Source organism: Cryptomeria japonica, chromosome 5 (assembly GCF_030272615.1).
Source record: "Cryptomeria japonica chromosome 5, Sugi_1.0, whole genome shotgun sequence".
NCBI lineage: Eukaryota > Viridiplantae > Streptophyta > Pinopsida > Cupressales > Cupressaceae > Cryptomeria > Cryptomeria japonica.
The window spans coordinates 749,229,614-749,255,661 of record NC_081409.1 but is presented as its reverse complement, the minus strand read 5'-3'; the positions used below and the strand labels follow the sequence as shown (position 1 = coordinate 749,255,661).

General features: G+C 36.3%; 1 long non-coding RNA gene across 1 annotated transcript; it reads right to left on the bottom strand.

Annotated features, from left to right (window-relative positions):
- Positions 1-1,553: 1,553 nt before the first annotated feature.
- Positions 1,554-5,466, bottom strand: LOC131875665 (uncharacterized). The gene is made up of 4 exons (XR_009372460.1): positions 5,190-5,466; positions 3,237-3,302; positions 2,712-3,104; positions 1,554-2,608 (listed from the first exon to the last, which is right to left on the bottom strand). It is a non-coding gene; the product is annotated as an uncharacterized LOC131875665 (long non-coding RNA).
- Between the last annotated feature and the right edge of the window lie 20,582 nt (positions 5,467-26,048).

Sequence of the window (26,048 nt, the reverse complement as noted above, 5' to 3'; positions counted from 1 at the left end):
TGGTTAAGAAAGGTAGGTAAGTGAAAAATTATTTTATTTTCAAAACCAATAAATAGTTTCAATTTTCAAATTTAAGTTGTTTCTATAATTTTCCACTAAACTTATGCCAGGTGGCAAATTAGTGATCCTATGGTTATGGTGCATAATTAAGGTTAATTTTGGCATATTTTTTTCCAAAAAGTCATCAAATGGTTAGGAAGGGTGAGTAAAAGAATTTTTTTTTTTAATTTTAAAAGTGAATCAATAGTTTCAATTTTCAAAAAGTCATTTCTATAATTTTCCACTAAACTTATGCCTTTGTGGAAAATCAATTATCTGATGGTTATCTTGGATAGGTAAGGATAATTTTAATATTGTTTTTCCCAAAAATCCATCTAATGCTTAAGAAGGGTAGGTAAGAGAAATATTATTTTATTTTAAAAGTGAATTAATAGTTTCAATTTTCCAAAAATTGTTAATATAATTTTCCACTAAACTTATGCCCTGTGGCAATTAGTGATAAGATGTTATCTTGGGTAGGTAAGGTTAATTTTAGTATGGTTTTTTCTTAATATGTCGTCTAATGGTGAGGAAGAGTAGGTAAGAGAAATATTATTTTAATTTTAAAGTCAATCAATAGTTTCCATTTTCAAAATGTTGTTTCTATAATTTTCCACTAAACTTATGCCGCATGGAAAATTAGTGATCTCATGGTTATCTTGGGGGAAATTGCTATCTAGCCCTTAGCCCTTAAGATGCACCAATGTTAAAGGTTATGGATAAATTATAGTGTTTGAAGGTAACTTATTCATATCTTGGGTGGGTAAGGGTAATTTTGGTATAACTTATTCATATCTTCAATGTTAAAGTTATGCATAAATTATATTGTATGAAGCTAACTTATTATATTTCTGTTAGACTAGCACTATTGCAATCAGTTTTTCTTAACCAATAAGAATTGTGATTTTTAAGTTTCTAAATTGTAGAATTTTTTTCCTTAAATTTAATTGGCTCAAAAATTTGACAGCTTTTTTTGTTTTTGATGAATAGGCATCTCTAATAAAATTATTTAATAGTACACTATCCGCAAAAAAAAAAAGGGAGATGTGAGATCACCCCTTAGGAGTCATATGGGTAGCACCCAGACATAGCACTAAAACATAAAAAAAACACAGGCAACCCCTGAAATTAGAAACAAATAAATAAAAACTGATAAGCCACTAAAGAAATAAGAATAGAAAATGGAGGTGGATCACGATCATCCTTAGGATCCCATACATTGAAGCAGGGTCAGGGTTGTTGTCCGAGAGGAACCACCCTTCTTCAGTTGTCCTCTCTTCATTCTCCTTCTCCTTCCTGGTCAGAGAAATGGCCAAAGCAAGCCAGGAGAACCCTTTGGAAGAGCCAAGCCAGGTAAAATCTCTGCTGGTATTCGACCAACTAGAACCACCAGCAGCAAGAAAATCAACACCCCTTGTACCCCACCCGGAAGCAGATCCACGACATGGCGTAGAGGCTGAGCAACACTGATTGAAGTCACTACCACTACAGGATTAGTGGTGAGAAAACTGTGCCCATGGGAGTTGTGAGCGAGGAGCAGAGGAGTTGCAACCGCACCATCGGCCCCGAGGTAGAGAGTGGTCACGAGACAGAGAGCGGTCATGGGAGGTAGAATAATCTAACAACACTCATGCCATGCCACCATACAAGGGGCATTTCCCAAATGGTCCAAGAGCATTTTCAAGTGGGCAACCTTTTTGGCAGCATCACATTATTACAATACATGCTTTAGTAAAAAGAGAGACATGAATATCAATAGAGCTGTGAGAAAATGAATTGATAGCTAAAGAGTGAATGTTGTTGAGACTATGTATTAAAATCATGAATACAGTGGGTAAACATACATACAAATCGGGTATATAGCCCCTCCTCAGTCATTTCTAGACATACCACAAAATTTTCAATCATCTGATATACATCTTTATTGTGTCTATTACCTAATGCATATCAAATATGCATGCAGGGATATGACCAACACTAACAGGCCTCAGTATCTTCAAATCACATTACTTCCATCTAAGAACTGTACTCACATTACTTCCATCTAAGAACTGTACTGGCATTACTCCATGAGTTCTTGAAGAAATATTCAGAAAGTGCAAGTTGATTGCATTCAAGACGTCATTCCTTACTTGTAACTGAATATTGATGTTTCAACTTACAAATGCACTTACATAATCAATTTATGATGGTAATAGATTTATTTTTAGAAGGGGGAATTCCTCAGGTTCCATTATATTGTTTTCAAAGAGGTTTCAATTTAACGTGGGCACTCTCATCAATATACAACAACATAAATTCTTCGGAAGGCTTTTCACAAACTAAAAGTAGTAGTGTCTTGCAATGGAGCATCTGTAGAACCCTTAATACAACATTAGAGTTGTTATGCATTTAGAAAGGCTAATGACATTTTACCTACACATATTATTATTGTTGTTCTTTCTTAAAAACCTAATATAAAGAATGACGGTTGTTTCTTGTTCTATATATAATTAACCTCCTTTATCAAGATGTAGATGAAATAATTCCAAGGTTCTCTCCACTTCTTCTTTCTGTCCACTTCTTCTTTCTGCACACGAATAGACAAATCTATATTATTATAAATAGATTTTATAATGCAATGATTTTATAATCCAGTGAAAAAAATTGTTAAAAGGAATTTGATGATTTACCTTTGCAGAAATCTTGTCATCCAACGTATTTGATCTTGATCCAATGGAAACACCCATCCTCTTCAACGATGGTCAGGAAGCACACATGCTCTCAATGCTTTTATATACAGAGAAAACTAACTGGGTGATGCATGAGTATCATCTCGGTACAGATGAAGACGAGAAGGAAGTGGGGTTATACTTTTGACACAACAAACGCACCTTCCTTTTCAGCCTTCTCAGTACCAAGATGGTATTGATGCATCATCCAATTAGTTTTCCCAGCTTTTGAGTCTTTTGCAGTATACAGAATCACGATCTTCTTGCATCCTTTTCTTTTTCCAATTAGTTTTCCCAGCTTTTAAGTCTTTTGCAGTATACAGAATCACGATCTTCTTGCATCCTTTTTCTTTCCTGGATGACATTCAATATGAATCAATGCATTACAAGATTAAAAAAAATACAAATAGATGAACGGGATTCAATATAATATGAATCTAATAAAATTCATAAAAACATATAAATTTATAGATCTATTATGGATACTTGGTCCTTCTTTGTTCTCCATTTATTTTCTGCTGCTAAACCTTGTCAAACGATTGCATGAAGGATCTGGAAGCACGATGAGTAGAAACAAGGATGAGCTGGAGAATACAATGGTTGAAATGTACATAAAGATAGATTATTGGTGAGATCTAATATAAAATTAAATTTAGATTTAAAATTTGTTATCATTTCTTATGATTACATGATTCTTTAATGGTGAAAAAATTTAGTATATTTATGAATTGATAAAATATTTTTTGAGTGCTATTGTATATACTGTTCATTCAATATTTCAGATCTCTCTCAACAATCTCTCAAACAGTGAAAATCTCAAATTATCTATGTATTAGATTATTTGTTTAGAATTTTTTGTTTGCATATAAAACAAACAAAACCTAATTTCACATAATAAGCCAAAAAAAGGGGGAAAATAAAAGACTATCATTGTAAAGCCAAAAATAAGGAAATGAAAGATTATGATTATAAAGTCTAAAAAGAAGGAAAAGAACTCATTTTGAAGAGTTATTTACTGACCTGCAAATTTATGAGATAATAAACCTCTTTTATCAAAATGTAGAAGAGATCAACTTAAAAACATCTATCGAAAAATCCTTTCAAAACCCATCTTTCTCTTATGCTCCTTTTTGTTGGAAGTGGAGACACTCTGAGAGGGGGGGGGGTGAATCAGAGTGTCACAATTTTGACTCAATTTTTTTTTTTGAAAAGGGCTATCTTGATTAGCAACAGGTGGATGACATTAAACACATGAGTTGTAAGTTTACCCAAATATGACAAAACATTGTAAAAACAACACTGTTAACAAAGTATGTAAAATGACCATTCAAATGATAGACAGATAATCTTTGATTTAAGATTTCTGAAAACAAGATGATTTTGCCACTTTTCACAAAACACGCAACATCTAAAAATGATTTGTACACAGTAGAGAGAGAAAGAAAAAATAATAAAAGATCTAAAGTATCAGAGCATGTGAAACAAAATGAGACAAGATTGGACACATAACACCATAATTTTCATGGGTGGAAAACCCTCTTGGGGTAGAAAAACCACTCGATAAAAGATTCCTTGTATTATTTCACACCAACTCAGTACACAAAATTTAGAAGCCACAAGGCCTCAAGGAGCACCAACCCCTCTTCCTTATACAACATCAAAAATTGCCAACTCAAGCTACAATCACTGGTACCTTTATGACTGCACTATGTTCTGCAGTCACAAAACTATCAATGGTTGGAGCGAGTATAATAATATCTCAATCTGATTCCCACTAAAAAAAATTGCAACAATGTCCTTCATATCTCTGTATAGCAGACAGAGAATGATATTTTTAAATTTTAAACACAATCAGAGAGATTTTTAAATTTTAAACACAATCAGAGAGAGTACACTCAATCTCTGGATAATAATAATAACTCCAACCTCAGTGGCATCAAGTACTATGCAAAACAGAGTAATAGTCCAGAACACTATGAAAAACAAAATGTCTGTCAATCTTCTTTTTACTAATTTTCTTATTCAAGTCTCTCTATCTCTCTCTCTCTGTGTTTTTTTCATAAAAGTCCTGTTTCCAAAAACTTATATAATTTCAACGTGTTCTTCAGAACATGATCAAAGAGTGTCTTCAAGAGTAACCCTCGTATATGGTTACCCACACTGGGTTAGGGTTTAATCAATCGACTAACCTGTTCTTTGTAAAGAAAAGAAATTATCCTCTTTGTAACGAAATCAACAAAAACGATTTCATTAAAAAACATAAAACCTTGCAGCTGTAAAATCTTTTTTTTTTTTAATTGAAATTTTCAGAAATAACAGAATGTTGAAAAGTTTCAAAGCAACCAACTAATCTTTGAATTATTTATCATTTATAATTCAAATAATCTCAGATATCTCCCTGAAAACTGCAAGAACGAGAGTATTTTGAAACAATATTACCTGTTCTTTTGAAGAGATGTACCGGAGAATGAAATCCTAAATATCTGCACAAAATCCCATTGAAATTGGCAACTAAGACCACCATTCGACTCGTTTAACCTTGCGGATTGTCATACCAAAAACCCATAACCAGAATCTGACAATATTTTGCCCTGTAACTGCTAGAGTGAAATTCATGGCCGTGGATGTATTAGGGTTTGATAAACTCAGCCGGAGAAAAACTTTTGAAAGAGTTTTAATTTACTTCCAACAAAATACTTTTGTTTTATTTTAACGCTCAAAACATTTTACAAATATATTACAAGTTGCTGATAACAAAATGGCACCCTTTTTGTCACCGAGGACAACTAAGGGTAACACTTTTTGCATATGCATGAGCATGAGTTAGACTGCAAGTTTTAAAATGCAATGAGTTTTAATATAGTTTTTTTCCAAAAAGCCATCCAATTGTTAAAAGGGTAGGTATGAAAAATATTATTTTATTTTAAAAGTGAATTAATAGTTTCAATTTTCAAAAAGTTGTTACTATAATATTCCACTAAGCTTATGCCTCCAGGCAAAATAGTGATCCAATGGTTATCTTGGGTAGGTAAGGGTTATTTTAGTATGATTTTTTCCAAATATGTCATCTAATATTGAGGAAGAGTAGGCAAAAGAAATATTATTATTATTTTTAAATCAAATCAATAGTTTCAATTATCAAAAAATTGTTTCTATAATTTTCCACTAAACTTATGCAGTGTGGCAAATTAATAATTGGATGGTTATTAAGGGTAATTTTGGTATCACTTATTTGTATCTCCAATGTCAACCCTTAGGATTGGATAAAGGTAATATTGGAATTATAGTGTATGAAGGTAACTTATTAGTACTTGTTGTATGATTGCACTCAAATTTTCTTATGTCATTGTTATTCAATTGTTCCTTGGTAACTTATTAATACTTGTTGTATTATTGCACTCAATTTTTCTTAACTCATTATTATTCAATTGTTTCTTCACCAATAAGAATTGTGATTTTTTTTTCTTTAAAAAAAAAAATTAATTTTAAATATTTAAATTATTTATTTTTTAACTTATATACCTCGTCAGTGCTTTCCATAGGCTCAAAACTTGATCCTTGGTGGTCTCATTTGGAGCCATTCAACAATTTCAATTTTCAAAAAGTTGGTTTTATCATTTTCCACTAAACTTATGTCCCTTGGAAAATTAGTAATTTTAGTAAGATTTTTTTTAATATGTAATCTAATGGTTAAGTAGGGTAGGTAAGAGAAATATTATTTTATTTCAAAAATCAATCAATAGTTTCTATTTTCAAAAGGTTGTTTTTACAAATTTTAACTAAAATTTGGCCCGTGGCAAAACAATGATCCAATAGTTATCTTGGGTAGATAAGGGAACTAAATAATTTAAAAGGAAATTACTGAGAGTAGATAGAGGTTAGGTAGAGATAATAAATAATTAAATAGATTAATAATTTTGGAATAAGCCATAATGAAGGTAAAAGAAATATTATTTTATTTTATTTTAAAAGAAAATCAATAGTTTCAATTTCCAAATATTTGTTTCCATAATTTTCCACTAAACTTATGCACCATGGAAAATTAGTGATCTAATGGTTATCTTTGGTAGGCAAGGAAAATTAGAATATTTTAAATGGAAATTACTCAAAGTAGATAGTGGGTAGGTATAGACAATAAATGTTTAAAAAGTTTAAAAAATTTGACATGATTTTTCTCAATAAGCCATCAAATAGTTAAGCTTGATTACCAATAGAAATATTATTTTAATTTAAAAGGGAATATAGTTTCAATTTTCAAGGAATTGTTAAGAAGGGTATGTAAGAGAAATACTATTTTATTTTAAGAGTGAATCATTAGTTTCAAAATTCAAAGCATTGTTTCTATAATTTTCCACTAAATTTATGTCTTGTGGCAAGTTAGTGATCCAATTATTATATTGGGTAAGTAAGGGAAATATTACTTACTTTTTATTTTTTTATAGGAGAATAAAATAATTTAGGTTTCCAAAAAAATATTTTTATTGTTTTTCATTAAACTTATCCCTCATGGCAAATAAGTGATCGCATAGTTCCAAGTCATCCGTCAACATTCAAAGAGCTTCCATTATAACTTCAAAAGTGCTAGTTACAACAATATAAATTGTATGTAGATCAAGAACACTTTTAGATTTGAGGAGCTACGTCTTTATTTTGGTAGATTTTCCCCTTAGAATTCAAATCATTAGATAGTTTCAAGTGCTAAATTTCGTGTTTATATATGAGTCAAAAGGTCAATTTTTGATTTAAAAAAATGATACAGAATGATCAATTATCAAAACCAAAAACACATAACACAAATAAAGGTTGACACACATCGTGTCTCAGAATTCCATGCCAAATAGGAAAGAAACTAGTTTTGGGTGATGGGATCCATGCCTATTGGCTTGTTCAAAGGAAAGATACAAGAGAATGGGCCTAATATATTAAACATGTTCCTATCTCAGGAATTTGGTAAAATCCATAGGATTACGATCATTGGTAAAGTCTTCTAGAGCTAATCATAGAATATTGCTTGAGTTGAGGTTTAGGCTTGAGGCTAGCAATGGTCCTAAAATGCACTAGGGGAGTGGAAACCAAGGAATGTGCCAAATAGAGTATGAAATTGGTCTTGCGTCATTATGGAGCATAATTTATGATGCTACATTTAGCCTTGAATTTAGTAGTCATATGAAACTTCATGCATATGCACGCTAAAGTATATAAAGAAAATGAAATTCATAATGGTGAAAAATTAGGGTTTCATCAAGGGATGTAGTATGATCAATAATGTTTTGCTTAATTACCATCACATTAGGGATAGATAGAAAATTGATAGATCTAAGCCTAATAGAGCTAGATTCTGATCTAATTCCACGCCTCCTAAATGGGGCTCTTCTTTCCCTTGAATTGAATTGAATTCAAATTAATTAAAGATTAGGATATAATGGTGGATTATTGAAGCAATTATGCATAAATAGTGAGTGTCAATCGTCAAATGGAGCCACAAAATTGGATTTGAGCACTAGATGAAGGTTTGGATCTATTCCCAAAAAATCAACCTGAATTTTCAGGACCATGGTGGTGGACCCCTTGGTCCTCTGAAATTTTTTCCATCAAAAGGGGAACTTGTTTGTCTTTGTGAATATTGTTGATCCTCTAAAATGCAACTTTGTACCTGTTCCTACACACAGTGAAAAAGAGAAAATATTTGGGAATAGGGGTTTTCCTTGGGTCAAACCTCAGTTTTGGAATTAACCATGAAATAGAATTGGAATGTAAATGAAGTAGTGTAATGAAAAGCTTTCTTTTTGAGGTAAAGACTAAAGATGAATGTAACACTAATGATGTACCTTTAATGATTTTTTTTTGTCTTCACAGGGAATTAGGGTTTCATGTAGATAGTCTTCATAAAACATAGAACATGAATTTCATCTCTAATGCTTGAATCTTGACTTTAGTTCTACTCCAATGATTTATAGATGACTAATTGCTTGCTCACTTGAATTTTCTAGAGTGTAATTGAGATCTTCAATTTGTTCATTAGGTTTAAAATGAGAGGGGTAGACCTTCTTTTATACTTGCTAGTAAAAAATTAATTAAATTTTTGACACAGGACAACATGGGATCTAGGTTCCCATTCAAACTGAGTGACTATTATGAGGCCCCAAAATGGGCCCTTTTTGAGAGGGCCATGGCGCTGATCCTGGACATCAAGGTCCCAAGATTAAGGGGGAGGAAAGCATAGACAATTGAAAAGTTGAGTTCGATGACTACTGTGAGTGGAATCAGAGATTCAATCAAGATTTAGAGGATGAACATGAAAGTGAGTCCTAAGTGAGGATAAAATTGTAGTGGCGAGTACAATTTAGGATACTAAATTTAGCCCCCACTTCTACGAGAGTATGAGACTAAGCATACTCATAGTAAAGTACAAAGGTTTGCATTGAAAACTTTCATCAAGGCATCAAAGAGACAAGACACACTAAGCCCCCAAGGGTCTTTCGTGTCTTACTACTTCAATATCAAGATAAAAGGGAAATTAGAGAAAAGAGAGAGAATCATGACTGCTAGCCTGCTAAGGTTCACTTGAGTCATGAAAAAAAGAAGAATACAAAATTACAAAGAAAAAGGCTTATTTTGCAAAGTAACTTGAGTATTGAAATATGTTATGGTATGTGCATAAAGTGAAACATTGAGCAGAGTGTATGCCCCCACGTTAAAATGATTGCACATGCTTGATAGGTAGCGATTTATTTAAGGTAGCATGAATCCAAAGACAAGCACATTACCACAATGATTGCCCACAAGAAAGGGAAAATCAAAGGATAATGGTCATAAAACATAAAGCACATAAGGGCTCCACTAACTTCGGGGTCAGTATGCTCTTATTAATGCAAAACATATATATATATGTCGCCAGACCAATAGTTTTTTAAATCAAAGTAAAATTAACTCGAATGAGTTAATAGAAAACTACCGTAACTGCATAATTGAAATTTAAATGGACTGCACTCGCTGGCAAACAACTCTAGCAGTGCTAGTCATGTCGTCTACTCCATCTTGGTGTGTCACTCGGGTTAGTGTTTTGGATGGACACCATCACCGCCTTTGCCACACTCCACTCTTGATGCACCTTTGAAAATTCCTGAATTACAGTTACGTGTGGCAAACTGATGTGAATTACTCTCTGCTTCCAAAGCTCCTTCTTTCTCTTTACCATCTGCACTTTGTCCCTGTGTGAGTCCAGGTGATCAAGACAAATTGTGAGCATTGATTCCACTTTGGAAATCCTTATAAAATCACCCACAGCCAAGGATTTTTCCACCTTAATTTGTTTAATTTGGCTGCTAAACTGGTTAATCATCTCTGCAGTATCTTCCAGAGTTTGGCCATCTTCTTAAAGCAATTGGACATCCACACAGCGGAGATCCTTCTGCATGGTCATCCTTAAGGGTGTTAATTCACCATGCAAACTGGGTGATTCACAATGACCCTGTTCAATAATCTGGTTACGCCACTAAATGCTGTCTTTGCAAATTGTGAGATTTTGCTAAGATCAAGGGCACAATGAAAAGTATAAAAATAGAGACAAAATAATGACAAGAACAAATTGTATTCTCATCAATATGAAAATGATCAACTGGATTCACCAATACAATGAATATAGGCCTTCCTATATAGGCAAGGCCATATGGATGTATGAGCACACAATCATGACATGTGGCTCAATGAGAAACAAGGGTAGGTAAGAAATACTAGGGGTAGGTAGGAGAAATAATATAATATTCCACAATAGGTGGATGACCCACCGAATGTGGAGTGTAACAACAAAACAAGACCACAAAAGGTGGAATTTCTCCTACAAGCTCTATCCCTATGTGCACACTTCCCTAAGTGTCTCAAATCCAAACTACGAAGAGATGCATCATCCTAAGTTAAGTAAAGTGTAACAATATCCATAATGAATATTTATTTACACCAACACCCCCCCTTAAGTGCAACTTAGGGGAATGAAGACTCAAGTCAACAATGCAAGATGGGTCCTGGCTACTAGGCCATGATAGGTACCCATGTACAATATGCAAATGAAAGCAAAACCATGCAATGCAATCTCTCATAAACGGAGAAAAGGAGAAACCTAGTGGGAAAAAACTCCCTCCCAAAAGAGAGATGAAAGTACAAAAGACTCTCAAAGAAGAAGGACAAAACCTCAAAGAGGAAAAAGTCCCCCCCATAAGAGAGGAAGGAGAAGTTAGCTGACCCCCCTAATGACACATCCCGCACCCCCAAGAGAGCTCGCAACTGCTGGAACTTACTCTCGGTGAAAGGTTTGGTGAATATGTTTGCAACCTGCTCCGCTGTAGGACAATATTGCAAATCAATGACCTGCTCCTAAATCAACTCTCGGATATAGTGCATATGGATCTCGATGTGTTTGGTCTGCTGATGGTGGACTGGGTTCTTTGAGATAGCAATAGCACTCTGATTGTTGCAATGTAGAACTGTCGGTCATGGAGTGGTGAACCCAAACTCCATGAGAATCTGCTGAAGCCAAATGGTCCCAGTCGCTGCGTTAACATCGCCTTGATACTCAGCCTCAGTCGAAGAGAGAGCAATAGCATGTTGCTTCTTGCTCTGCCAACAAATGGGGCCTAAACCAAGGTGAAAACTGTAACCGAAAGTAGACTTACAATCATCAAGATCGCCAACCCAATCAGAGTCTATGTAACCAACCAAGCGAAGTCCTATGCCTACTGCATAGTGAATCCCATAGTGATGTGTACCCTAGATGTAATGAAGGATGTGTTTGGCAGCTTTCCAATGAAGCTCATGTGGTTCCTACATGAAGCGAGAAACCATGCCAACTGCAAATGAAATATCAAGGCGTGTATGAGTCAAGTAGATGAGACTACCCACAAGTTGACGATACAAAGTGGCATCAACTGGTGGAGAAGAACACTGAGCCTCAAGCTTGACTCCTGAAAGAAAGGGAGTCGGTGCAGGCTTACAATCAGCCATATGAAAGCGTGCAAGTAGATCAAGAGCATACTTGGGCTGCGATAGTGTAATCCCAGAAGGTGACTGTGAAATCTCTCTCCCAAGAAAGTAGTGCAAAAGACCCAAGTCAATCATAGCAAATTTGTCATGCAAAGCAGATTTGACCTCGCTAATGATGGATGTCGTACTCCCTGTAATGATCAAATCATCAACATAGAGCACAAGGATCAAGTGAGAGTCATCTTGTCACAAAATATAGACATTCGGATCGGAATGACACCTGGTGAACCCTACTGAGAGAAGAAAGGAATCCATCTTGGCATACCAAGCCCTGGGGGCTTGCTTAAGGCCATAGAGAGATTTCCTTAGTTTGCAAACCAAGGAAGTATCCTGGATGAAACCCTGCGGCTGCTCCATATAAATCTCCTCATCAAGGTCACCATGAAGAAAAGTACTCTTCACATCCATCTAATGTACAACCCAACCATGAGCTATAGCAATAGCAAGTGTCAAGTGAATGGAGTTCATCTTGGCTACAGGCGCAAAGGTCTCAGTATAGTCAACACCTCCTACTTGGGAGAAACCTTTTGCAACAAGTTGAGCCTTGTACTTATCCACACTACCATCCGCTGCAAACTTGGTCCGATAGATCCACTTACATTGAACCATCTTTCTCCCCTTAGGGAGATGGACTAAATCCCATGTGTTGTTCCTCATCAAGGAACTATACTCTTCCTCCATAGCTTGGTCCCACTCAGGAACCCCTGTTGCTTCTCTAAATGTCTGTGGATCAGAAGCAGTAGCAATGAATGCACGTGAAGATCTTGATGTTGTGATCAAGTTCTCCATGTATCTGAAGGATCCCCAACAAGAGAACCCACGGACTCAAGTATCTGTCAAGCCCAACAAGGTCTAGGTGGAGGTGGAGAATGAGGCTCTTCAACTACAAGTGGACCCTACGAAGGTGTAACCCTGCAAGTCGGAGTTGAAGGAGTCTCATCATCTGAATCACTAGCATCACTATCCACAATGGAGTAAGGTGGAGGAGGTAGAGAGGCTAAGCTAGGAGAGCTTTCCTCAAAGTGAACACTCCTCACAATGAACACCTCATGTGTCTCAGGATCCATCAATTTATATGCCTTAACACCCGCAGGATATCCAACAAATATGCAAGGCTGACTTTGAGGTTAAAATGCCTTGCATTTTTGTGGAGGTATGCAAGCCCATGCTGGACACCGAAAGACTCTGAAATGTCTCACAATTAGTTTCCTACCAGCCCAAGCCTCAAAAGGAGTAATACCTTGCAAAGCTTTGTGAGGAACCTGATTCTGGATGTGTGTGGCGCAACTGATAGCCTCTGCCCAAAAGGCGGGATCAAGAGAACGCACATGTATCATACAACTAGCCATTTCTTTGAGAGTTCTATTCTTGCATTCTGCAATTCCGTTTTGCTGTGGAGTGTATGCGACAAAATGCTGAAGATCAATCCCCTCAAATGTACAAAAATCCTCAAGTCTTTTGTTCACATATTCCCTTCCATTATTTGTACGAAGAATCTTCACCACTTTCCCGGATTGCTTCTCCACATGAGTCTTGAAGTCCTAAAATCTGTCAAATACTTCACTCTTATGAATAAGAAAGTAATCCCAAGTGAAGCGGGAGTAGTCATCAATGAAGGTGAGGACATAGCAGGTCTTACTAAATGAAGGTACTGGAAATGGACCTGCTACATCGCTGTGAACAAGTTGAAGAACTTCCAAATCTCTCCAAGCTTTCCCTTTATCAAACTTTTCCTCGGGATGCTTGCCCATGGAACAACCTGAACATACACCCTCTAAAAAACTGATTCAAGGTAGACCTGTGACCATGTCTTTAGTGCTAAGCTACTGAAGATAGCGGTAGTTGAGGTGACCAAACCACTCATGCCATAGCTTACTTTTTGAATTTGAATGAGTAAGCAAGGCCCTAGAAGGTGAACATGGCACAAAGTGGGAGAATGAATAAAGCCTTGAGTTGTCATTGACTTGTCCCACTACTACCAAGGCATCATCATCAAGTTCCTTTACCACAACTAAATTTGGTGTAAACTCAACCTTTTTCCTATTCCCATAGTGAGTGATTTGGTAGATAGAGAGAAGGTTGGTAGACAAGTTAGGAACATAGAGAACATTCTCAAATGTTCCATCATCCATGTCAACTGAACCTTTGCCTTCAACCTCTCCTTGTGTATCATCACCTATGTAAATGTGAGGTACCTTAGATGGCTCCAATGAAGAAAACTGCTCCTTTGTAGAACCCATGTGATATGAGGCACCTGAGTCAAGTATCCACTGCTGTGAAAAACTTGTTGTAGCCACAAATGCTTGCCCTTTTCCCTTAGACTGTGAGGAAGAGGAAGGAGATGAATCCTTCTTTGTGTAGGTAGATGGCAAGTTGATGTTGTTTTTCTTAAGAAGATTAGTTAACTCATCAACTTTCTTTGTGTGGCATCGATGCTCATCATGACCATACTTCTTGCAATATGCACAAGTTGGCTTATCCTTCTTAGGTGGTGTCCCCTTCTTGGAAGAGGATGAAAAATCGCCTTGTGATGGAGAGGATGATTGTCCTTTTTCCTGTTGTGACTGTGACTTAGATTGCTTCTTCTTCTTGTTGGAATCTTTGCCTTGACTTCCTTGATTCCCTTAACTAGCCACCAAAGCCTTGGACTTTGAAGACTTGAGAAACCCCATGTTCAACAACTTAGATTGTTCCAATATCAACATTTCTGTGAAAGCATCAAATGAATGCATAACATAGGAACTCCCGACTATCAAACGATGGGTTTGGAAGCTAGACACAAATGCTGCATATTCTGTTGCAAGCTTGTCCAACAAGTTGAATATCAACTGAGCATCCTTTTTGTCAATTCTACAATCCTTAAGCTTTGCTCTTAGCTCATTTGCCTTGGTGACATAATCTTGGATTGTATCAAAACTCTTGGGATCCAAGTTGGTGAGCTCATTGTCAATCTTATAACCTTTGATTTCATCAACTTGACCATACAATTTCTGAAACATATCCCAAGCATCTTTGATTGTAGTACACTTTTCAATATTAAAGATGAGGTCATCTGATACATACTTGCGCAAAGTTCCAAGAGCCATGCAATTCTTTGTGAGCCATTCTAACTGAGCATTAGGATCAGCCTTAAGATCAGGTGGTGCTGCTATTGTTCCATCTATGTAATGCGTGAGACCTTTTTCCATTAATTTGCTGCATACTTTAATTTTCCATGATGCATAATTATGTGGAGTTAAAGGTGGAAATTTATGAGGACTCATTGCAACAAAAATGAAAGAGCACAAGGAAAGAGAGACACAATCACACAAGACACCCCCCAAATTCACTCAATCAAAGAACCCCCCAAAAGTGATGATTTGACACTTTATACTTAGTGCATGTACAATGGGCCACTTGCAAAAAATGGCAAAGTGGACTTCTGATTTCAATTTTACAACTGCCTCAATAAGGCCAAAAGAGACTCAAACTAATAATGCAAGAGATCTAAACTAAGATCCAAGTAATTTACAAGTACCAAATAGGCCAAATAAGACCAATATCTAAAAGTACAATTTCTACTTAAAATCTCTGAAATCTGATCATAGATTATGCAAGTAGATAAAAAAACATACACTTTCAAAAAAAACAGCACCTGAAAAGGAGGTCGTATGAGCTCAAACGAGGCCTTTGAAGTTGCAGAATTAAGGATTGGACAGGTACAGCTGAGAAATCTGAAAATTCTGAAAACCCTGTGCACCAAAACTAGAAAATAACCACACCACTACAAAGAGCACAAAAAATTATCCCAAATAAAAAAAAATTGCACCCAAAAAGGAGCAAAATTGAGCAAGTTATGGGCCTCCAAAGTTGACCCAAAAATCCAAACTGCTCAACAGAGAGGGGTCTAAAAATTTCCAAAGAAAATGCTGACTGGGCATTGACTATGTGCTGCTGACTAGGCAAAAGATGACTAGGCAAAAGGTATGGATCCCAAAAATAATTTTCAATTTTTTTTTTTTTTTGAAAAAAATCCGAAAATTCCATACCATACTGCCCGAATTGGGTAGGAAATTTCCTCCACACCCAAAAATCAATTTTCGCCAAAATAGGTTGAATTTATACTCGATTTTTATGGAAATGGCTTCCCGGATGCAATGGTGAGGTCGAAAATGCTCCAAGATGCCTCAAAAAAGCGTAGTTCCTCAGATCCAAAAATAGAAGCCTTCCACGATGTCTCCAAAAACCAATCAATGAAGCCCCAATGGCTCTGATACCATGTGAGATTTGCCAAAATCAAGGGCACAATGAAAAGTATAAAAATAGAGACAAAAGAATAACAAGAACAAACTGTATTCTCATCAATATAAAAATGATCAACTGGAATCACCAATACAATGAATATAGGCCTTCTTATATAGGCAAGGCCATATGGATGTAAGATCACACAATCATGACATGTGGCTCAATGAGAAACAAGGGTAGGTAAGAAATACTAGGGGTAGGTAGGAGAAATAATATAATATTCCACAAGAGGTGGATGACCCACCGAATGTGGAGTGTAACAACAAAACAAGACCACAAAAGGTGAAATTTCTCCTACAAGCTCTATCCCTATGTGCACACTTCCCTAAGTGTCACAAATCCAAACTACGAAGAGATGCATTGTCCTAAGTTAACTTAAGTAAAGTGTAATAATATCCATAATGAATATTTATTTACACCAACACAAATAAACATTACGTCTTCATTTAACCCTGGCACTTGCCTTTCAGCAAGAAAATTCATCAGGCCATAACGCTGAATGTCTCACATCTATTTTGAAATCATTGCCCATTTAGCCTTCTCTTTCTGCCACGAGATTAAATCAGAATCCAATTCTTTGGTGACTGCATTAACATCTTTAAAAATTTGGACTAAATCCATTATGTAATTGGTCCCTTGATGCATGATTGAGGTGAGCCATTCTGAGAAGGCCTCAGCGATCATCCTGTTTCGCTGAACTTCATCAAAGAATTTCAGATTACCAGGTGATTTCGAGGTAAATGGCCTTGAACTTTGGGACAATGGTAATGGGTTGTTTTGTAGTGCATGAATATACTAAGCCATTTGCATTAAATTCTGCTTTAACTCAGCCTTGTCTCTTTCGTCCTTCCAAGTACAAGAGATAATTTGTTTGGTTGAAGTCTCCAAGTGTTTCACATCCACGACTCTGGTTCCAACTCCCAAATCAACTCATTCAATAGCATAGTCTTCTTCTGAAATAGTAACAACATCTTTGTCGCCTGCGGGTTTAGCAATGTTTGTCATCCAATGCTTTGTATTTTCATTGAAACCAATCATAGCCTCCATTTTTAGTTGTTTGGGCTTCGTGGACTTTCCTAGACATTTACTCACAACATCCTCCATTGATACCGAAATAGGGACCACATTCCTTTTCCTGGTAATTGATTCACTCAACCACTTTGGTGCCAGAGTTAGTTCCTTAGATGGCATGGGTGGAGATCCTGCTGAGGGTGGTAGTGTGGCACTATCTACATGAGACCGGATATCAAGCGTCCCTGAATCTTGGAAGGTAGTATCTACGCCAGTTGAAACCTTGTCTGTATCAGAAACAAGGGATGCCATATTGCATAGTGTTTCCTCTGCATCCAAATCAAGAATGAGACGAGGAACCGACAGCTCAAAACTCTTCTTAGACTTTGACCTGGTAACCTGACCCCCAATAGAAAGTTCAGCCTCAGTGTCAATTTTCTCTTCTTTAATCTTTGCCTGCCTTTTTCCTGCAACAAAAATGGGAGTGTTAGTTAAAATAGAAGGTTTTCTTGCGGTATTCCTCTTCCCACTTTTTCTTCTTGAATTGTTTGCTCGTGTTGGATGAAATCGGCAACTCCTAAGCCAATTTTCTGTCCTGCGAATTATGTTGAAGGTGCGTGTTTGAATACTATCCTGCATCTTTTTTCTCCAATCCACCTCTAGAAGAGGTTCCTTATGTATCCGCTTCATAAACTCAGAATCAAGTATATCTTCATCATCAGTGGTGACACCTAAAGTATCCAATGGCAATTTCATGTCATGAATTTGTTTAAAAGTTAACCTATACCAACTGCTTTTCCTTACTTCAAATTCATCTTGGCAACCCTCCCAATAATCCTCCAACTGAGGAACATGCTGATCAGGCACCATCTTCTTCACATATTGAGCAATGAAACTTTTACTATCAAAATTATCTCTTTTCAAAAAGGTCTTCAAATAAAACCTTTTAAATTCTAGCTCAAGATTCAGCGCATTAGAGACAGACCTGCAGCTATAATGGCCTAAATCAATGGGGAAAATCCCACTTGTGTTGGAGTCCTCACCATAATCCTTTGCGACATAGGCAAGATGCCTGGAAATTTCGATTAACATCTATGGTAGTTTCTTTACACAGTTTAGTCACTTCACTTACCTAAGGGTTGGAGGATTTAAAGGTGAACCCTTTCTGCAGACATCCTTCTATGTAAGTTACCTTGCAAATCAAAGGTCAACCTCCCAGCGAAAATATCATTCCAATGGAGATAATAATCAACATGCCCTTTTAAAGTCAAATTAGGATGATACTCATAAATTCTTATGCCTTGAACCCATTTTGCATGGGACAATCCAGACCATTCTCTCACACAGGCAAGCATATATAACAGGTAGGAAGACATATAAAAGTTAGGCATTCCAAGATAATTACTCAAACCTTCGTGTAACCTTTCCATGATAATAGTTCCCCAGTCGATGAACTGATTTTTATCCAGAGTGACCTGGATGAAGAAATACATCCAGTGCTCCCAAAAGAAAGAGTGGGAATTACCCTTTACTCTGCTTAACAATATTACCAAGTCTTGGATTGCAAGAATTAAATGCTCGCGGGTTAGAGTTCTTGGCAGCCTTGAGCCTCCTTTTTGGAATCTTAGAAGCCAATTCTGTGCAATAACAGTTCTATAATACTGCTTTTTCTCAGAGAAAATTCCATAGGATTTTCCAACCGTCCAATCTTCATAGGGTTCCCGATGTGGGATACCCATGGTTGACATTACTGTCTGTCTATCAATGGATAACAAAACCTCACCATTGTTTTTCCTTATGCATCTATTACCCTTGTCATAATGATTCATACATTCTAAAACTAATTCAGGGCAAGGAGCAGCTGTGGGAAATGCAGCTACTTCTAATAATCTGCTCTGTGCAATATCTCTCATCATAGGATCTACGGCTGGGTTCCTTATTCTTTCTAGAAAAACATCTAAATCCAGTTGAACTAATGTTGCGTCACCTAATTCCGGTAAAGAGCTTACAAGGGAAGATGAGTTCACTAATTTGGGCAAAGTAGGCCTCATGCTTAACTCATGACTTTTCCCAATTACCCCAGGCAAAGAAGGAAAGGGAAAACATAAACAAACAACTAACAAAATACCCAGATCTTTTAAAGCAAACTGCAACAATTGAGAAAGTTGTTGAACATACCTTCCTCTGACATCTGCAAATCCCTATCACAGTCTATTTCTCCCACTACAAAAACTTCTTCTCAAAACTTTCCAAAGAAAATGATAATCTCAATGTGACAACTACTTAGTTTTAAAGCTGAGAAAATCTTACCCATCATTACCAAAAACTATCTTCATTAATCTTCGTTCGTGTGACCTTACTTTGAAATAATTGCGCTAGAGCATGCTTTAAATGCTATGTCACTTCACTTCTGACACTACGGATCTTCACACATGCTATAAATGACAGATTTCAAATCATTGAAGAAGGAATATTCCTCCCCTCTGCGACCGTTTATCATATCCTAAAAGTTCGCGCTGTCACCTCGTGGCAAGTCACATGTCTTCCAAGAAGCCTATACATCAAACTTTGAACTTTGTGAAACAATCGTGACACAGCATTAACATGACAAATTTTGAACCTTGAACCTTGAACCCAAAAGGTTCAAGTTCAAGGTTCAAAGAATGCAAAATGTCGACAAGGACTAGTAAAGACTTAAAACTACGCGGAAGAACAAGACATTCAAAACAACGCCCATTGAACTTTGAACCTTGAACCAAAAGGTTCAAGTTCAACATAATGAAACTTAAACAACATAACAATGGCCGAGTTACATGAGGAAGGCTAAGGAAATGACTTGACCAACGGATTAGATAGGCATTACTTCAAACAAGGACACATGGAATGAAAATTTCTCTATGGGCACAACAGTGGCTCTGCATGGGGACTGGAACTATAAAGTACCAAGCAATGAATCTCAAAATCTCTAGTTTCGCAAAACAATTTACTCCAAGGTTCGACTCACAACAAAAACCGACACACCTAGACTAACACAACAAAAATGTATGTACAAACTGACAGGGGATGCTTGTTTACAATTGATACAATTTTAAGTCCTGCCCATTATAAGATAGAGGTAGTTCAAACCCATCCTGGTAAGCAAGTTTAAAAGAATTAGATCCCTTTACCTCATGAATCACATAAGGCCCCTTCCACAACGACTCAAATTTGCCATGAGTGCCTTTCAGCTCTCTCCTTTTATCCCATAATAACACCAGGTCCCCTTTCATGAACTTTATGGGCCTTGCTTTGTGATCAAAAATCTTTTTAACCCTCATCTGATGTTCTGTAATCTTGTCAACCAGCTTTTCCCTTTCTTCTTCAATCTTGGTCAAGTACATAATTCATTTTTCAAGAGAGCTCTGAAAAAATGCATCTTCTATCACTGTCTGCAGTTTAGAAGCTGCTAATTCTAGAGGAAGAGAGAGTTTTGCGCCAATACCATATACAAGTTCAAATGGTGACATTCCTATGGCCTGTTTTGGTGAAGTTTGATCTGCCCATAGTGCTTCATGCAACTTCTTATGCGAATCCCTGAAATTCTCATTGACCAACTTTCTCATGATGTTGATCAAATTCTTGTTACTTGATTCTGCCTGACCATTACCCTACGGATAATAATCAGAGGCATGTGACAAAGAAATTCCATGATCAGAGCAAAATAAGCTTAACTCAGATGAAGAGAAATTTGATGCATTATCTATGACTACTTTATGAGGGACTCCAAAGCTGACAAGAATATTATCCTTAAGGAACATACACACAATCTCTAAAGTGTTTTTTTTTTACAGGGATAGCTTCCACCCACTTAGTGAAATAATCCATTGTTGTTAATATGTGAGTGTGCCCCGCACTGGAAATGGGGTTCAAAGGACCAATGAAATCTAATCCCCATTGTTTAAATGGTTCTTTAATTACCACAGGTCTCAAATGCAAGGCGACTAACTGGGGTTTACCTGTAAACAACTTGCACTTCTCACACCTCGCCACCCAGGCATATGCATCCTTGAACATTCCTGGAAAGTAGTAACAATTTCTCAAGATTTTATATGTAGTAACCGTCGAAGAGAATTGATCCCCGCATGCTTCATTATGAAAAGTTTTCAATAGAGCTTCTTGGTGCAGTTTATCCTCACATCGGAGGAAAGTGCCATCTATGATGGTTTTGTAGGTTTGGCATGGTTAATCAAAACTTGCAGTTTTATAGATTTGCAGATAAACCATTTTTTATATTATGATTCATCTTGTAGTATTTATGGATGTAAGATAGTTGAATTTTCATATATATGTTTTGTTCTTGGTGTGAAGAGTTTTATTGCCTTTTAAATGAGGAAAAGTTGGTTCATGATTAGCCACTGGTTATTTGTGGGTTGTGAAGTTGGTATGTTTCATATTTTATAAGCTTCTACAAAACCTATTTCTTTTGAAGGTTTTGCAATTTTCCTATTTTCTAAAAGATATGGGTTTATGTAGTGTTACATCCATTTTCCACATATCCTAATTGTAAATTTTTTACATCAACAAATATGACTTAATCAATCCAAAACATGTATATTTCTTAAGTGTTTCTAGGTCTATGAATGTGTGCATAGGTAAACTTATTTTCTGGAAGCCTTTGATTCATGGGTTAGTTGTGTTATGTCCCACTTTCATAATTTGTCATTTGAAATCATCTCAAAAGTAATGTTATGATTAGTTATGTTTATTAAGAATTAAATAATTTTTAATATATTATAAATCATTTAATTTTTATATAATATATATTAATTTTTATCTTATAATTTTTATATGTATTTAGTTTATTTTATTATTTACTCCAAAATATATATACATTACTTCTATTATTTGAGTTGAAAATAAGCACCATGTCAATCTAGAATTTACTCAGACACTACCATGTTGTATTATTTGACTTAGTGTCATCCCCACTCCTTACACACAACTCCCATGGGTTGTGACCCCTACAAGTTGGTGATGTAGTCACCATGGTGGTTTTAGCACCCACAAGTGGGGGTTGTCGTGCCCGAAAGGGGGAGTTGTCACCCTCCCTTCCTGCACAACAAAGTCACGGCGGGAGGGTCCTCAAAGAGAACAGTCTAGATCATGCAACAAGAGTTAGATAGCAGAAACAACTCAATGTGATGGAGGCTATGTAGAAACAAACTATATTATATCATGAAAATCAGTTACAAACTGTTGGCAACAAGTGGGCTCACAGGATCCAGCTCACAGCCCTGAGTACAAAACATGCGTGTTATGCAACATTCAGTCTCAAGCAAGAATGTGAGCCAACTCCGAACCTCCTAACCTCAAGATTATTCTTCTATGTTCTAACTACTGATTATTACATGCTTGATTACATTGGTTTATATGATCAAGAGTGATCCGCGTTGGCCCAAGATGGAACAAATGCTGATGAATAAGAATGAAATGTGTAGAATAACAAGGTCGGCCTCCGCCAAAGAGATCCTTCCAAAAAATCCATAGAACAAAGTGCAGACCTAAGAGAAGGTTGGCCACATGCCAAGGAACATTTTAAATAACAAAATGAAGTTACACAAGCTATGGAAGTGATTTGCAAGATTTGACAATATCCAAATAGGTCCAAGCGGTTCCAGTGATCTAAGCTAGAAAAATTGTCTCAGATTCCAGAAGCGATAACTTGTCGGAAAAAGATCCAAATGTCTCGCGGACTTAGGATAAGGTAGATGAACGTGTCCATAATCAAAATCTAGCTCCACAAGATCTGGTGAGCAAATGCCAAGAAACTCAGAATGAAATGTTAAAACTACAAAATAGGAAACAAACTGAAAGAAAATGTTTTCGGTTGATGCAAGATTTCCAAGAACCAGGGATGCTCCTGCATTAGACATCTGGGGTTGTTGAAAAAGTGAGTCCCTCACTTTGTTGGGGTTAGAGGAAAACCAAGCTAGTCTACCTCTGCTTGATAAATCCATGAGGAATCTTCAACTGGCCTGTCCTTCCACTTCACAAGATACTCATTGTACTGATAGCTCCAAGTTTCACATCCAATCCTACTGTCCAAAATGTCTTCAATCTGATTCAGTTCCCTCTGGGGTATCTGTTTTTCCATGTCTACAACACTGTCCTCACTAAATTATGTCTCATGATATTGGTGTAGATCTGCAATGTTGAATATAGGTGAAATACCCAAACTATTCAGCAACACCACTTCATATGCATTTCCAAAACTAAATTTCCTCAAAATCTTACAAGGTCCAAACTTCCTCATCTTTAACTTATTATAAGTTCCAATTGGATATCTCTCTTTTCTTAGATACACCATGACTTCATTGCCAACTTCAAATTCCTTGTGTCTCCTCTTTTCATCTTCTTTCTCCTTATACTTACTGTTCATGTCCTCCAAATGTTGTTTAACCTGAGTATGTACTATCTTCATATGCTCTGCAAATTCTTCTGCTTTTGCACTCCTCTTATCTTCATTACCGATTTCTCTCAATTTTGATATACCTCTAGGGTGTGCTCCGATAACAATCTCAAAAGGTGTTCTTCCGATACTCCTGTTCACTGAATTATTGTAGGCAAATTCTGCTTGTGCAAGAATAAAGTCCCAACTTCTGGTTTTATCTCGAACTAATCATCTCAGCAAATTTACCAAACTCCTATTCACTAGCTTTCTTTGTCCATCAGTCCATGGGTGAAAAGTAGAACTGAACTTCAAATCTATCTTAATCTTCTTCCAAAGTGTCTTCTAAAAATATCCAACAAAATTAGCGTTTTTTTCTGAAACTATGCTCTTAGGTAATCCATGTAATCTCACTTCCTTGAAAAATAGGATTGTAACGTGTACTACATCTGTTGTCTTCTTACAAGGTATGAAATGTGCCATCTTTAAGAATCTGTCCACTACCACAAATATAGAATCATTTCCTCTCTATGTCTTAGGCAATCCAAGTATTAAATCCATGCCTATATCCTCCCAAGGCCTCTTCAGAACTATCAAAGGCTTATATAATCCAACATTCTAACTACCACCTTTTGCAATTTGATAAATTCTATAGCTCTGCACAAATTTACTAACATCCTTATAAGTTTGAGGCCAAAATTAATTCTAACTAATCAATGCTATTGTCTTATCAACACCAAAGTGTCCGGCTAATCCTCCACTATGCTTCTTCTTTATTATATTCTCTCTCATATAACTCCTAGGTATACATAACTCAACTCCTCTAAATAACATCTCATCTTGAATGAAATAGTCTAGCCACTTACTTCTATCCATCATAACTGGTTTCTTACAAGCCTTCCAAGGTTCTACAAAATCTGGGTCATCCTCATACAAGTTCTTCAATTCCTCAAAATCCAATACCTCCACTCTCATCTCTATAAACAAGTTCCTCCTTTTACTCAAGGAATCATCAAATTTATTTGACTTTCCACTCCTATGCTTCAAAATAAAGGTATAACTTTGTAAGAATTCTACCCATCTCATATGTCTCTGATTCAACTTACTTTGTATGTTCAAATATTACAAAGCTTGATGATCAGTATACAACACAAACTCCTTAGGCAACAAATAATGTGTCCACTTCTTCAATGCTTGAACTATGGCATAAAACTCCTAATCATACACCAAATATCCCCTCCTTGCATCATTTAACTTTTCACTGAAATAAGCTACTGGTCTTCCTTCCCGACTCAACACTGCTGCAATTGCATTCACACTTGCATCACAATCCATTTGAAATACTTTGCTAAAATTCGGTAAAGCCAACACAGGTTGTCACATTTTGCTTCAACAATTCAAAGCTCTTATTTGCTCTGTTTATCCACTTGAAATCCTTTCTATCTCCTCTCATTGTCTCAGTCGTAGTGCTGCAAATTGGACTAGAATTTCTAATAAACTTTTGGTAGAAACTAGCCAATCCATGAAATGATCTTACCACTCCAATGCTTTCCACTATAGGCTATTCAAATTTTTCTCTTACCTTCTCAAGATCCATCTTCAATCCATCCATAGAGATCACAAATCCCAAATAGACTAATTCTTCCTTCATGAAATTGCACTTCTTAATGTTTATCAACAACTTCTCCTCTCTCAACCTCTGCAAAACTTATCTCAAATGCAACATATGTTCTTCCTTGCTCTTACTGAAAATAAAAATGTCATCCAAATACACAATAATAAACATACCCAAGAATTTCTTCAATACCTCATTCATCAACCTCATGAAAGTACTCGGTGCATTAGTCAATCCAAAAGGCATCACCAACCATTCATACAGTCCTTCGTTTGTCTTGAATGTTGTTTTCCACTCATCCCCTTCTCTGATTCTAATATGATAATATCCACTCTTCAAATCTATCTTTGTGTAGTATCTGGCTCCACTCAAACAATTCATTATGTCATCCATCCTAGGCAAGGGGAATCGGTACTTCATTGTGATCTTGTTTATTGCTCTGGAATCAGTACACATCCTCCATTCTCCATTCTTTGTAGGTGCTAAGACTGCTGGTACTGCACAAGGAGTCAAGATTTTTTTGATCAAACCTTTCCTCAATAATTCCCGCACTTGTCTATTCATATCCTCATTCTCTACAGGTGTAATCCGGTGTGCTGCTTTATTAGGAAAAATAGCTCTGAGAATTAGGTCCATGCAATGACTAATAATTCTCATAGGCGGTAATCCATCAGGTACATTATTTGAAATAATATCTCCATACTCTATCAACAACTCCTTTATTTCTTCCAGTTTTTCTCCTTCATGCTCCGGGTTGACAGTCTTCTTAGGAACTAAAGCGAAACACACATTCTTATGTCTCATCCGAGCAAGGAATTTCCTTCCATCCACCAAACAAATTCTAGTATTTGTACAAACTTCAGTTTTTAGAGGCTCCTCCAAGGGTAACAAGGCTTGCTTCATCCCATTTACAACAATAGAGTAT